Genomic DNA, 16,169 nt, shown 5'->3' with positions numbered 1-16,169 from the left:
CCAAGCAGAGCAGAGATTTCCGCACCCCGCAAGCTCCGTGGAGTGCAGAGTTCAGAAAACTACCCAAACTCGGCGAAAGGAGCGGAGTTCACCACCCAGGCTTAATCTGAGCCAGGTACCTTATTAGGTTACAATTTTCGAATGGCAGCTATGGCCTCCTGCAGGGTTATATCTGTGTCCAGTGCGGTTAACGTGTCTGGGGTGGGCAGGGGGGAAGTGGTCTTGGATAAGTATGCCCTAACGCCAGACTCCGACAGGTGGTCTGCTGTATAGAGGGCAGCATAAAACACCCCAAAGTCACTGGCAATGTCCTCACACTGGCATCATGGGGAGCCGCCCTCCCCCTGCAGTTCCGGGATTCTCCGGTCAACCTCCTGTGCTCAGAGGCGTTGTGCCAACAGGCACCCCGTTTTGTTACCTCCAGCGTAATACTTCTGTTGGATTATGGGCAAGGTGCATTCCGTCCTCACCATGTCCAATGCCTGCAGTTGTTTCTGTGCTGCTGTCAGCTGACGGCGGACAACTACCGAACCGGTTCAGGTGTGGGCAATCTCTAACTCCTTGACTTGTGCTTCCAGCTGGAACAGATTGGTCTGTCTAACCCTATTATGGCCCGTGGCAATGACAATGAAATGGTCTCTGATCTTAACTTTTAACGTCTCACACAATGTGGAAACAGGGACATCAGGTGTGTCATTGGTGTGCGAAAAGGCAGTTATAGCCATCAGGGTGTCTGCTTGAATGCGATCATAGGTGAGGAGTTTTACATTAAGCCGTCAAGCAGGAGGAGCTGGCGAATGCCTTTTATAATGACGAGTTGACAAGGTACTCTTCTTTTGAGGAATATTTATTGAGATAAAACAGACGGCCCCCGGCCAGCAGCCTCCCCAACAGTCAGTGCTCTCCTCAATACAGAACGCACCTAGCTCTAGAAGTAGAACCACAGAGCAACACTAAATTAAAGAAACATAGTCATAACACATCATTCCTCCCAATAAATCAAAACAGTAAACAGTAAACCTGTAAACCTGTCAACCTGTAAACACAAGTAACAAAGCAAACAATAAGTTATGATGAAATCATAAATAACACATACAATAATAAGTTTCTTACATGGCATGGTAATAGTAGAATATTTTGTGATCTAATTGCAAACATAAGATTCCAAATATCTGGGCCGAAATTTCTCTCGCAGACTAGGAACTCTAGATATTCTTAAAGGTTCACTGACATCACCACTACACTTCCTCAACCACTCTTTACATTCCACATCATTGCACTTGGTCACTCTTCTAGTGTTCCACTATTTACCATCATCTAATTTCACAACATTCTCCCTTACGTCAACAATCTTCTTTGGAGATGATAGTTTGGAACTACCTTTCGTTTGAAGATGATCGTAATGCACTGTGACCAACATGCCTCTATCAAATACTTGGCATTTTTTCTTCATTTTATCTTTGTTACTTAGTCTATTTCTAGTTTGATATTTGTCCACATTCTCACATAATACTTTGTAATTTACATTGAAAGAAGCAGCCCTCGCCATCCACGCAGGAGCAGCGACTGTGCATGGCACTCTACCTTTCAGCAAACTAAAAGGTGTAACTCCGGTTGCAGAATGAGGTGTAATGCGATAGTTCCACAACATGTCTTTCACTTGATCCCTCCAAGACAGATTACTATGTTTAGCCAACTGAATACTCTCAACAAGAACTCGGGTGAAGCGTTCAATCATCCCATTCCCCCTTGGATGGTAAACATGAGTTCTGCAATGTCTGATACCCCATTTGATCAGGAACATACTAAACTCTTCAGATATAAACTGGGGACCATTGTCCGTTAAGATTTCTGCAGGACACCCCTCACGCCGAAAAATGTCTTCACAAAAAGCAATAATATTTTTTGATTTCACCTCCTTTACAAATCCTACCTCGGGCCATTTAGAAAATAAATCCATTAACACAATGGCATATTTTCCATCAGCTGCTAAACCTTCAAAAGGGCCACAGATGTCCATTGCTAACCTTTCCCAAGGTTGTTTGGGGAATGGAACACGACATATTGAAGTCTCTTGATTTGTGGGACTTATCTCTACAAGCACAGGGAATGCAATCACATACACATCTCTCGATCTTTAAATACATCCCTGGCCACCAAAAATCCATTTTTTTTCTCATTCCAGTCATGCCGCAATGTCCCTCATGGTGCAGATTGATGATCCTTTCTCTCAACCTTTTGGTACAACCAATCTCTCATTCATTTTAATTATGCAATTATTGAAGGATAATTCATCCCACACACACTTAAATGGCAATAACTCATCATGTTTATCCCAGCCCTTGTGTTTGGGAAGAGCCTCAATGATTTTCACCATAGCAGGGCCTTTTAATAGAGCCTCGCTCCATTCCTCTTCACCAATGGCGCCACCCCAATCATGTATGTCAGCAACCATCCACTCCTCATCATACTTTTCATCACAGTGTTCCAATGGTAATCTAGATAAACAGTCCGCATTTATATTCTGAACACCAGGCACATATTTAATGATCTTGAAACACCAAAACATTTGGTATGTCTTTTAGAATTCCTTGCATGACTCTCTAAAAAACTGCGGCTGCGGATTCCAGACCGAACGGCATACAAATGAATCGGTAAGCACATTCAGGTGTGATTAAAGATGTTAAATGCCTGGACTCTTCTTCTAACAAAATTTGATGATACACATTTGATAAATCAAGTGTGGTGACGTTTTTTCCCCTCTCACACTGGCTAACATTTCATTGATACTAGGTAAAGGGTGACGATCAATCCATATACAATTATTTAACGCTCTAAGATCAACACACATCCTGATTTTGCCATTAGGTTTCTTCGCTATAACAATGGGGCTTAACCATTCAGAGGCCTCTATGGGCTCAATTACCTTCTCATTACACAACCTCTGTAATCCCTCTTTTAACAAACCCCTCAATGCATGCAAGTGGAACATTCCTAACCTTGTGTATTTTTGGTAATGCATCTTGTTTTAGTATAATGCAATGTTTACATTTGGAAAAACATCCTAATTCCTTCTTAAATAAATATGGAAACACTTTAATCCATTTGTTCTCGTTCTGAGATGTAGTTACCAAGACTTGCTTGGATTGGTTAGGGTCTAATATCATTCTTAATGCCTTCTGTTCCAACCTAGCAGAGATTTCCCTCTTTCAACAACATACACTTTGCAAACAGTTTTCCTATCTTTATACACTAATTCAATTTAGAAAAAAAAAAACAGGTCATTTTTCACCACCATATCCTTCAGGTTCAACATCTGAAATGGATACTTTTTTAGAACCTACTTTATCCCATATATTCTTATCAATTAATGTAAAAGGAGAACAAGAATCCACCCACATTAATATCTCTAAACCATTTATGATTACATCACATTCAGGAGGACAATAAGGAGATGTATATAGATCATTCTTATCTTTATCTATTACCATCACCTCAATACTGTCATCATCATCGCTATTTTCATCATAAGTCATAAAGGTATCTATGTCCACCATGTTTATAGAATTCCTGAATCTGGAGTTTTGACCTTGCTTACAAGCTTTAGAGAAATGGCCAATCTTCTTGCATTTGAACCATGTGCTATTCAATGAGGGGCAATTAAAAAACTGAGCATTGTGTCTTGTACTACCACACCTATAACATTGCTTGGGTTTAAAATTGGTTATAGGTTTAGGTTTTACTGGCATCAGTAATATTCTTGTGAGCAGAGTTTATTGCGACACAAACATTACATGACTTATCAGCGTTGTTATCACTTTTGGTGGTTTCACCACTTAATTCCTTAACATACAAAGAAGTGTTCTCAATGCGTTTGGCTATTTCCAAGGTTTTTTCCAGAGTGGGATCTTTGAGATTTAAGAGCTTTTCTTGTATCTTGTTATTACAAGTTCTGCTGATCATTTGGTCATGAATGATCTCATCTCTCTAAGTTCAACAAATTTGCAGGATACAGATATTATCCTTAGTGCAGCTACGAACTGGTTAATTGACTCACATTGGCTTTGAGTACGAGAAAAAAAATTGTGACGTTCTACTACTATGCTAACCTTTTTTCATAAATTTACTTCCAATGCTTCCAAAGCATTTTAAAAAACATCTTCCTCTTCGTCAGAATCGGCATCAGCATTCCTACCTTCCATTGGTAACGTTTTTAACACTTTTCGACCTTCCACCCCCAGATTATGCTTCAAAATAGCCAATTTTCTTTTAGATATGTATTCCTCACTGCCAATAGCTTCTAAATAAGTGATGAAGGCTTCTTTCCAATCCTACCATCCCATGCAAGGTTGACCTGGAGGTTCTAAAAAAGTAGGAGGTGCAGCGATGTTATGGGAAGCAATGGTTATAATATAAGGCAATTTGCTAATACCAAGAATCAAGGAACAATTTTTTTTAAGCAAAGATTGATACAATTACGTGTGAAGCATTTCCCAGAATTTTATGTAAACACAGGTGTGCATGTCACATGACACGCTAATGTAAATTGATGGTGGACTGTATACAATTCCTTGTAGTATCACTGTAGCTGTGCCTGTCAGCGCGTGTCACTGGCAGGCTGTGCACAACTTTGGATTGATGCTTCAAACTTAAATGTACACCTTATTGAATTGGAGCTGTGCCTAGCAGCGTGTTTCACTGGCAGGCAATATGCAACGTTACTGTCAAGTGTACTTTACTTATGTCGAGGTGTGCAAGTCAGCGTGTACAGTAAACGAAGACAATTAAGAAAGAGACTTTCAAAACAAGTCCGTAATACACTTTAGTTGCACATTTTCAGTTGCTAAGCAACACAGAGTGTTTCTTTGGTTGACGCGCACTGCGGCGTGAGCCTGATCACGTACGTGCTTCCGTAATTAGACACAGCTCAATGAAGACAGAATCGAGATATGGTAGCCAGGCAACAGTTCCACGTGAGAAATCCTGTCACTGCTATGGGGACTTGAGGCAATGGCAGCTAGGCAACAGTTCTCTTGAGAATTCCACTCACAGCTGGAGGTATGGGGTAGCGCACCAGACTCGCAGTAATAACGGCCTAGCAACAGTTGCTTGAAGCGCGCGCTGGCAACGGCAATTTCCCTTATCGATGTAATATTTTAGAATTGCGCATTTAATATCAACAACGTAAGCGCATGTCGGCTGTCCGCAAATCACTTACCTGAGAATATTTAGTAGTGAGTACTGTCTCACGCTCTAGTACTCAAAATCAGCTCGGGTCCCGAAAAATAAAAAGGAAAGTCTGTTCTTCAAGTTCACGATAACCTCTCACTTCGTATCCCATCCTCGTTGCCAGTTTTATAATGACGAGTTAACGAGGTACTCTTCTTTTGAGGAATATTCATTGAGATAAAACAGACGGCCCCCGGCCAGCAGCCTCCCCAACAGTCACTGCTCTCCTCAATACAGAACACTACCTAGTCCTAGAAGTAGAACCACAGAGCAACACTGAGTTAAAGAAACATAGTCATAACAATGCCCCCCTGGGGTAATCCATACAACAATGGGGGAGTGGTCAGAGAGTGCTGCTGCTCCGATGCCCACCAAAATTGTGCTCCGAGTCAATTGTGGGAATATGAAGAAGTAGTCAATGCATGCATTCATCTGATGGTCAGCTGAGAAGAAGGTGTACTGAGTGGTTGTGGGATGCATATGTCTCTATATGTCGGTCAGCCCTGCTTCTCACAGCTATTGTCTAGTGCCTAGTGTAAGGCCCTCGATCTGGCCCAACCTTGAAGTAGAGCTGTCCCTCTGGGTGTTGATTGCTATATTGAAGTCCCTGCCTACCACTATGTCATTTTCTGGTGAGGTCAGCAGTTGGCACAATGAGTCCCTAAAAAAACCTCCTGATTGTCATTGTGTGCATAAATTGTAGCAAAATGGTACCTGATTCTCTGTAATAAAACGCACTATGCTAAGAGTCTGCCCGGAATCTCCTCAAAGACTCGCTCCACCCACCCTGGGAAATACGTAGCAAACAGGATCGCCACTATGGCTTTCTTGGTTGCCCCCGATGAGAGGTACTGGCGGTCGAACCAGCGAGAGCGCAGTTGTCGCCAGTCACTCTGTATCAAATGGGTTTCCTGCAACATGCAGATATCGTATTTAGAGTCCTTAAGGAAGGAGTGGACCGCTAAGCGCTTAGCTGGTGCATTGAGGCCCAGGACATTGAGGTTAAGTATAGACAGTACCATTGAGACCTAGGTAACAGTATGGTATGCCACACATTTGTGGAATGTACTCAGGAATGACAGGGGCAAGGGGAAAGAAAAAAGGATAGAAGGGCATGGAAAAACTTGAGAAAGAAAGGGAAAACAGTGAAGCACAATATGGAATGGAAATGAAGAGACAGCACATCGGTTCCTGACATGACTGAACCATTAGAATGATTTTTTTAAATTCACTAACACCGTCTCAAACAAAGAACTGTTTTTTTAGATCTAAATATAATTGCCACAGAGGGAACACTAACAACCACCACACATATCAAACCTACTGCAAAAAACGGCCTCCTCGTCTACAAAAGTTTCCACCCCAGACACCTACAGGACAACCCCCTGTTTGAAGACAGGCAGAGGAGCTACGTCAGGAGTTGACGAACAGGAACTATCCACCCTATGTTATCAATCAGGCAATGAAACGAGCCAAAAACAACAACAGGGATGCTCTCCTAGAGGAAAAATTACCCAAGCCTAAAGAGGAGAGACCAATCTGCGTATCCAGCTACAAAACCACTTCCAACCAAGTAGGCAAAATAATCAATAAACACTGACGCTTTCTGAATTGTGGCTCTCTTAAGTTCTCAAAACCTATGTTTTCTCACAAATGGGTCAGAAGCCTAAGAGATATGATTGTTCACACTAGACCACGCCCTAACAGAGAGAGTGTAACAGCACTAAACTTCTTCAACAGAGACGGAGAAACAGCACAAAGTTTTATCCCACCTCTGTCTGGTCATTACCCATGCGGCAGTTGCAGTGTTTGCCACATGACCACCAAGAGCAAGAGAATAACGTCCAGCAACAACACCATTTGGGACCAACAACGTTTCACCAACTGCAACACAAAGAGTGCAATCTATATGATCACGTGCCCCTGACAGCTCCTCTTCGATATGACTAAACTAATGGTCAAGACCCGCATATGTGAACATTGCAGTAACCTGAGATGCAAACAAGCCATCCCCAAAATGTCCACTGATTTCATAGAAAAAGGACACACCACGCAAGAACTACAATGGACTGTCGTCGAACAGGTCACCAATGAGTCCAACCTTTTTGAAAAGGAACAGCGTTGGCTCTTCTGCCCGGGAACCGATAACAATGGATTAAATGACAACATACCGTGAGTCATTTTACCTGATTGCAAAACTCGTACACTGAAGTAAAAATTAGAGTGACATGAAAAGGACACAAGGACACTTCTCCTAGCCGGAACATAACGAGTTAGAAGGTCTGGTGCCTCTTCCAAATTGTGCCTCTCCCCCGTTACTTTAACCTTTGTTTTTTTCCCGTGAATATATGTGTATATATATATTAGTTAAACCATAAGACAAATTTGTATTGGATTGGTTCGAGAGAGAGTGCAGGGCTGGCCGTGGCGGGCACCGGGCGTTTCCCTGGTGGGCTGCTAGGGTGGGGGCCAGTTTTGGGCCCTTGGGGGCAGGGCCGGACTGAGAACCAAAACCGGCCGCGGCAAAGTTCTCGGCCGGGGCCCCCGGGGCTTGGGGGTGCCGCCGAGCTTTTTGCCAGGGCCGGTTTTCGGACGATTTTGTTACAGGGACGATTTTGCAGCTATGCTGCAAAAACGGCCCTGCAACAAAAACGGCCCCCAGTGCCCAAAACTGGCCCCAACCTGTGCGGCACACCGGGGGATTGCCCGGTGCCCACTCAGGCCAGTCCGGCCCTGCTTGGGGGCCGTTTTTGTTACCGCGGGCCAGCAATATCGGCCTCCGGTAACAAAATCGGCCGAAACCAGCCCTAGAAAACAGCTCGGTCGCACCCCCACTTCCCTCTCTCGGGGGCTGGCCGAGCAGTTTTCCAGGGCTGGTTTCGGTTCCCAGTCCGGCCCTGAGAGAGTGTGTTAACAGCTTGACTCTTTTAATCCTTCAAGTACTTTCTTTATATTCATGAAGCAATGCGTATATTAGTCACATGACCATGGAAAACACTATAAAGGAGGAAAATGTAGAAATGTTAAAAACAATTATTTGGGAGTTTTAAATCCATATTGACTTCCACATTGAAAGTATAGGAGATTTACTAACCACAAATCTTCTGATTATTGGGTGTTTGTGCAGTATGTTTTCCATGCTTATGTTAACAGGAAATCATGTGACTTGTAGTTCTTGTATTAAAAGATTGGAGAGTAACAATTCTCATTGTGTGAGCAAGGCAGAGATGCCGAAACGCGTTACAGCAAAACAATAAAAGCGTGAGAAATTTAGAAAAATCGAACCCTTGTGTCGGTGTCTGGTTTCTACCAAGGAATTGGAGCTGGTGTTGTTATATATATATATACTGGAATATTCTCAAGAAAGACCCGGATATTGGGGACAAAATAGGAGCTAGACCCAGCGTAAGATATCGAAAGGCACCTTCATTCAGAGTTAAATTGATTAAGAGTCACTTTGTATCCAATCCCAAGAACAACTGGCTAGGAGAGGAACAAATGGGCTGTATGCACCGTACCAAATGCAAAGCATCTAAAGTGGGGAAAAACGAGAAGGAGATCAAGGATTTTAGGGGAAGGATGTTCAATATAAATGAAAGAATCACGTGTGAGCCAACTTATGTCATATAAGTGATTGAATGTCATTGTGGACTTTACCATATAGGACGCACATATGCCCCCTCAAAAAGAGGATCCTGGAACATCTCAGAGCGATCCCAAATGGAGATATAAACTATGACATTGCCAAACATTTAATTACACATCAAGATAAAGATTGACATAACATCAGGTACTTTGGAATAGCAACAGTTCCAAAAAATAAAAGATGAGGCAACAGAACCCTGAAATTAAGGAGACTGGAATCGAGGATGATTATCAGATTCAGAACGAAGACTCCACACGGATTAAATGGAGATTAGGAACTATATATTCCTCTGTGAAACATTATGCCAAATTTTAAAGGTATTATAAACATCACTGATAAGGGATGAACAACAACTATTGAGATAATGAAATGAGTGACCATGACAGGAGGAGGTAGCAAAAGACACACAATTGATGGACGGAATGTAGACCAAATCAAAATATTCACCCCCAGTCAAGAGATCTGGGTTAAATCCATAATTCTTTTGCTCACCATGCCACCCCAGTTTAGACCTGGCCATAGAGGTAGAGGCTTCAGCATATTGATGGGAGTAAGGAGTATAGCTGAATTAAATCTTTGGAGCACTGAGCTCGGGACATGTAGACATCATATCTCACTAAGAAGTATGAGGATGGCAAAAATAAGAATCATGATACAACCTGGGAAGCACTGAGCCTCCACAAGTGATAAACAAGTAGGGGCACTGAGCCTAAAATCTTGGGACAAGCAAGCATTTTGCCGGATGTCCAATTTGGGCATGCACATATATTGAGGACTGGAAAGACTACACTCACTGACATCATGAGAAAAAGCGAACACTCATCGAAAGGTGTCTAATGAGAAAACATCCTCACATCGAGAATCGAACGACCTGTCAAATTCTGGATCTCATAAAGTTGTGATCAGCACCACACAAAATAGTAAACTCCACGGTACTATACCAATGAGAGGAGGAAACTGTGGAAAGCAGAAATACCCTTAAATGAACATTGACATTGGTAACCGGACACAAGAAACTATGTGTCCCACAATGCCTCATTGTGGGTAAGTGTGGGCAACAACCATAAATAATTAAAGAGAAGATGGACTCCCAATACCGTGAGCAAGACCCGTTGGGTTAAAACGGGTTGGTGGTGGTACTGGTGGAATTTGCGCATTTGCAAATAAAAAGTGAAAAGATAACATTCTCCTGGCGTGCTGTGGTTCCTTTTTTGGATCGTTTGATATATAATAATTAAGTGAGGGAGAGGCCACCCTCCACACCGGCACACTCTGTGAGTAGAGCGCGCTACTATGGATGAATTGGTGTTGGAGATATATATATATATATATATATATATATATTATCTAATGGCGCTCGCCAGTAGATAGTTATAGTTAGGACCGTGTTTCCATAGGAAATCCGCAACATTCTATTTTGAATAACTTTGGCGCCGGTTGACGGATCCTCGCGAAATTTTCAAAATAGGTGGGTGCTCTGCTCCGCTCATACCCTAAAAGTCTCGGGGGGATTCGTCAAGCGGGGGCCGAGAAAAAAGGGGGGTCCCAAAACGCGTTTTCCCCATGCATTTTTCCATAGGGACCTTTAGTCCAAGGTACAGTCCAAACGGCTGAACAGAATTATTTGAAATTTGGCAAAGAGAAAGTCCTCACGTCAGGGATGTGCCTTTTGCATATCTGGAGTCAATCTGTTCAGTATTTCCTGAGAAAAGTGCAGTTAAAAGTACATACATATCTATAGCCGCGCACCGTACGCGTACCGTATGCGCACCGTACGCATATCGTACACGCACGCTGCTGTGCGCGAGCGTAATTCTGATTGGTGATTACATGACAGTAAACATTCCAGTCGGTCGAAATCAGGAAGTGTCGGCCGCCATTTTGTGTGTCTTGCACTGAAAAACAAAGGTGGAGAACGTGAAAAGGGGGCAAGGTAGAGAGTTGCAGACCCCCTAGTCTTTGTCAGGGGGTCCAAACGGGAACCCGGAAGTGTGAAAAATACATTTTTTTTTTTTTAAATCGCGGGGTGCGCGTACTGTGCGCGTACGGTACGCGTACGGCGTTAAAAAAATAAATAAAAAAAATAGATTTAAAAATCAAAATTAAATGTTTAGATGTTAGGTGGCTCTAAAAAGAGCCGTTGTGTTTATGAAGTGTTTTTTTGGTACCTACAAGTAAGTACCGATGCAGAGTCTAAAGTTCAAGAGGAAGACTCTGTTCCCTTCATCATTGAAATGTACACCGTCTCCTCTATAAATGTCTTGCATGTTGTAACGCAAGTTGTTGTGGTATATAAAACCCATACCATAGTCTCTGAGGAAAGCAGAAACAGACTTATTGACGTACTTTCTTGCTTTGTCAATCTGCGGACAAAATTGGTTGGACCAGTTCCACTTTTGCCTTTGGCATATATTAGAATATACAAAGGCAGTTTGTGGGAAAAGTGACATCATTTGCACAAAGGTGTCCTTAATAAGGATTTCCAGACCTACCCCAGTTGAAATGAAATGAAATGAAATGAAATGAAAATGTGACTTATAAAGCGCTACAGTTGCCCTGAGGCGTCCAGGCGCTGGAAACAGATGGGGCCCTCTTGAGGTTACTAGCTAGGCATTAAACAGCAAGGTTTTTAGCTGTTTACGAAAAGTGGTCAGGTTGGGGTTGTTTCTTAGCTGCAAAGGGAGTGAGTTCCAGAGTCTGGAAACGTTATACGAGAAGGAGCGTCCTCCTGCTCTAGCTCTACGAGTTCTGGGGATCTCGGCCAGGAATGCTGTAGAAGAGCGGAGGGATTTATTCGGCCTATAGGGAGAAATCAGGGGTCGATTGATGTCTGGGCCCGTTTCCCAGAAAGTCTGGTGGGCAATGCAGAGCGATTTGAATCTTACTCTGTCCCTGATAGGTAGCCAGTGCAAAGTCCTCAAGCTGGTTCTCACTGAGGTCCTCCGGGGGATGCCCAACAGTGCTCTGGCAGCACAGTTTTGGGTGCGTTGGAGCTTCTGTAGGGTGTAATCCGGGGCTCCCAGGTATAGGGCGTTATTAAAATCCAAACGGGATTGGATAAGGCCCTGTATAATTATCTGTTTGGCCTCGAAGCAGAGGAGGGGAAGGACTTTCTTGATCACTCTGAGGAGGCCAAAACAGGTGGCTGAGATCTTAGTGGCTGGTGTGTTAAAGCTCAGAGACTTGTCGAGCCAGACCCCTAAGCTTTTGATGTTGTCTCTGGGGGGTGGGGCCACTCCCATGCTTGATGGCCAGCTCGGCTCTATGGAGACGGGGGAGGCTGTGCCCAGGATCATCAGCTCAGTTTTGTCGTCATTCAGCTTTAGGCAGGAGCTCATCATCCACTTTTTTACGTCCTCCAGACAAGCCGCTAGGTCTGGTGGTGCCTGGAGGCCGCTCTTCTCTGCCAGGGAGACCACCAGCTGGGTGTCGTCCGCATAGGAAATGATCTTTACACCATGCGGACGGACAACCTCAGCCAGTGGCCTCATGTAAGCGTTGAAGAGCGTAGGGCTTAAGGAGGAGCCCTGGGGGACTCCACATCCCAAGGGACGAATGGATGAGCGTGATGTGCCATCGAAGACCTGAAAGGTTCTGTTGGACAAAAAAGAGTTGAACCATGTCAGGGCATCTCCGGTCACTCCTAGGTTGGCAAGATGAGTTAGCAAGATCTTGTGATGCACCGTGTCAAATGCGGCACTTAGGTCGAGGAGGATCACTGCCACTGATCCTCCTCGATCCAGGAGCCGTCTTGCCTCCTCAGTCACAGCCAGTAAGGCCGTCTCAGTCCCATGTTTGGTACGGAAACCTGTTTGGGAGGAGTCGAGGAGATGGTTTTCTTCAAAAAACAATGTCAGAGTGGTATTGACATGTTTCTCCAGAATTTTCGATGCCCAGGGGAGTAACGAGATAGGACGATAATTACTAGGATTAGCTGGGTCTAAAGAAGGCTTTTTCAGCAGGGCCCGCACCATAGCATGCTTCCATGTTGGAGGGACTATCCCACTGATTATAGAGGAGTTCGTGAGCTCCAGGAGCGTGGGGAGAATAGCAGTACTGGCAAGATTCAGTGAGCCTGGGGGGGCAGGGTCGCACGGGGAGCCGGATTTTATTTTTTGTACCAGTGTCTGTGCGGTTTCCAAAGTTATCAAGGGGAAAGACTCTAGGCACTTGGATGAATTGGAAGTCAGGTGCAGGTTCTGGCCAGGGGAGTCAGAAGGGGGATTGGGGAAGGAAAGATAGATTTTATTAATTTTTTGGAAGAAGAATTCCGCCAGATCATTGCATTTGGTTGGTGAGTTGTTGTTATCTGTGACTGGGGGCGGGGGTTTGATCAGGGAGTTAACTATGCAATAGATTTCTTTGGGTTTAGATTTTGCCGTGGTTATTTTAAAGTTGTAGAAGGCAGCTTGCGAGGATTTAATAGCCAGTTTATAATTCCTGATCATTTCCCTGTATGTGGCCTTTACTTCAGGGTTGTATGAGGTGCGCCACTTTCTCTCCTGTTTTTTGCAGAGACGTTTGTGGTTCCTGAGCTCTTCTGTGTACCAGGGAGCTGTTTTACTATGTCTCTTAGATTTGGGTGCGTGTTCTGGGAGGACCTGGTCCAGAGAGGTGGTTATCCATTCTTCATATTTTTTGTTATTAACAGTTGGGTCTTGGGAAAGGGAGGGTTTCATGGTGCCTAGAGCTTGTACCCAGTTGTCAATGGGGAGTTTGGACCAGTTACGGGTTTTCCTAATAGTAAATGAGGAGGAGGGTGGTTTGCTTGTGGTCCAGTTGAAGGCTATTAAGAAGTGGTCTGACCAGGGGAGTCTGGTTATATTTCCCACTTCAAGCTGGTCACAGTTGCTGAAAATAGGATCCAGCAGATGTCCTTTTTCATGTGTGGCAGATGGAACTCGTTGCTCGAGTTGATATGCAGCCAGGCTTGACTTGGTCTCTTGTGCCGACAGGTCTAGTGAGTTGTCAAAGTGAATATTAAAATCTCCAAGTAGGGAGAAGTTGGACGGGGAGACAACCGACTGAGAGGTCACAGAGAGCAAGGAAGTATTAAATTGTCCTATAGGACCGGGAGGGCGGTAAATGAGAATGCCGGTGAAGCAGGCATTGGGAGAGAATTCGATGGCAAAAGAGAGGTTTTCGCAGTCCTCAATATCTTCCGATAAGTGACGACAGATGAAGCTTTCTTTGTATATAATTGCGAGGCCGCCACCTCTGCCCTTAGGTCGGTCTGCGCGTGCTATCTGGTACCCTGGGATGATAGCTTGTGCCAGGTCTGGCTGAGAGTCTTGGTTCAGCCAAGTCTCAGTCAGGAACATAGCATCTGGGGAGTATTCCTCTAGTAATAGAGAGATCTCTAGACAGTGTTTTACGAGGGACCTACAGTTTAGAAGAAACATGGAGTAGGTCATTAGCTCGCCTGATGGTTTGGTGGTTGGAGTGCATAGGTGTAGATTACAGTACTTACAGCGTCGAGGAATCTCCAAAGGGTGTAATGGGATAGCGCATTTAGGAGAGATAGGTGGCCGTAGCTGGCATAAAAGGTCTCGGCTGTATACCAGTCTGTCGCCTCTGGGGAAACCAGAGGGCGTGGCCCCTGGGCCCGGCCGGGCGCGGGCGAGCGCAGACGAGCTTGCCTTAAGCGCGCCTTCGGCGCGCAATCGGCGCGCCCGCTGCGCTCGTCCGCTGCGCGTCCTATGGTTGCACATATCTATAGAGGAGAGGAGGAGTCGAAGGGGGCGTGGCCTGTAGGGTGGGCGTCCCTCCCTCCGCGACAGCTTCCAATCAGCTGTGCGAGGTGCTGGGTCAACGCGAGTGAAGTGCTTTTAAAAAGGAACACAACACAGGTGAACACAGATATACAATTATTTTAAAATATGAAGCGTCTCCCGGCTATTTCGCCTCAGGAGGATTATGTCTGTCTAAGCGCCGCCATTAGCACCTACTTTTCAGGGGCCAGTAGCAGGGGGATGTACTGGAGCATCAGGTGGTGGGGGTTGGCGAGGACCAGTGAGGGAGCGCCTCAGTTTATTTTTGTTCTCCTCCACTTCATGCAAGTAGCGGAGATAAATCTCCTCTGTCTGCCAGATAACAATTGCTACAGTCAACGGGGGCAGGTTGTGGCTCTAGTTGACTTTGAAACTGGGAAACCAGGCTCAAGTCCCAGCGTCAGTTCGACACCAGGTGATTCTGGGCAAATCACTTAATCTACATGAACCAACCAAAACAAATATGACCCTCTGTAATGCTATCTGGTGCTCACAGAAAGCGCCCAATGCCTCTGGGCCTAGTTCATGCTATATAAAAGGTAATTTCCACCACAGTGCACAATAATAAGGTTAGGCTGTGGGAGATGTAGAAAGGTTTTCAACAAAGGCATTAATTGGTGCAACTTTAACCCTCTCTGACCAATCCATTTAATGTCTACATTTGGCAAAGCAAGGTCTTTCACAATACCTCTTTTTTCTGCAAACTTTTCACTCCAGAAGAAATAGCTATGACCTACAATCCACACTGTGAACATCTTTCAAGGAGATCTGGATGCACTCAGAAGGTGTCTTTCAGTAGAGTGGCAATATGAAAAGAAAGATAGTTGTAAAATGGAGGCTAACATACTTTTTTTTTTTTAAAAATAGAACTCATTGGCTGATTCAAACCATTTTACAGTTAAAACTAGGCTGTATGTTTAGATTTTTACAAGCATGTTTTTTATTGGTTCAGAAAAATGTGTACCCACAGAACATTACTTTGGATTTGCTGTTAGGTTTGAAAAGTCAAGCACTCTTGCTCTAAGGATTAGAAACATTGTGTGCTGAACTTCTGACCTCTCTGCTCACACCAGTGTTCCATGACCTGTTGCTATGGTAGCAGGCAGAAGTCATGTTGGGGGAAGGGATCATTTGGAAAGGGTTGAAATTTCCAACCAATAGAAATGTGTGTTTCCATTTGAAAAAAATGTGGGAAGCACTGTGATTTGGAGTTAACATGTATATGTGTGAAAAAAGAGAGGGAAACATTGCCATTAACTGGTTCTGGTGAGAGGAGAGAGGTGTACAGCTCAGAGATTGTTGCTCTGATAATCTGCTGTTTAAGTGCCACATTTCTTTCTCAACTAACTACTTTTAAAGGTGAGTTATGAATTTGAGAGGGGATGCATGTGGTGTATTTTGATATAAATAATAGAAATGTGATTCTTCTTTTAAAGTTTTGTTTCACATTTTGTGTTTTGGGAGATATTTAACTGTCTTGAACTTGTAAGATATTATGGAGTATGTCTTCACCATAAGTTAAG

The sequence above is a fragment of the Triturus cristatus genome, chromosome 6 (genome assembly GCF_964204655.1).
Source record: "Triturus cristatus chromosome 6, aTriCri1.1, whole genome shotgun sequence".
NCBI classification, from domain to species: domain Eukaryota; kingdom Metazoa; phylum Chordata; class Amphibia; order Caudata; family Salamandridae; genus Triturus; species Triturus cristatus.
The sequence above is the reverse complement of the archived record's forward strand: the minus strand, read 5'-3'. Positions refer to the sequence as shown.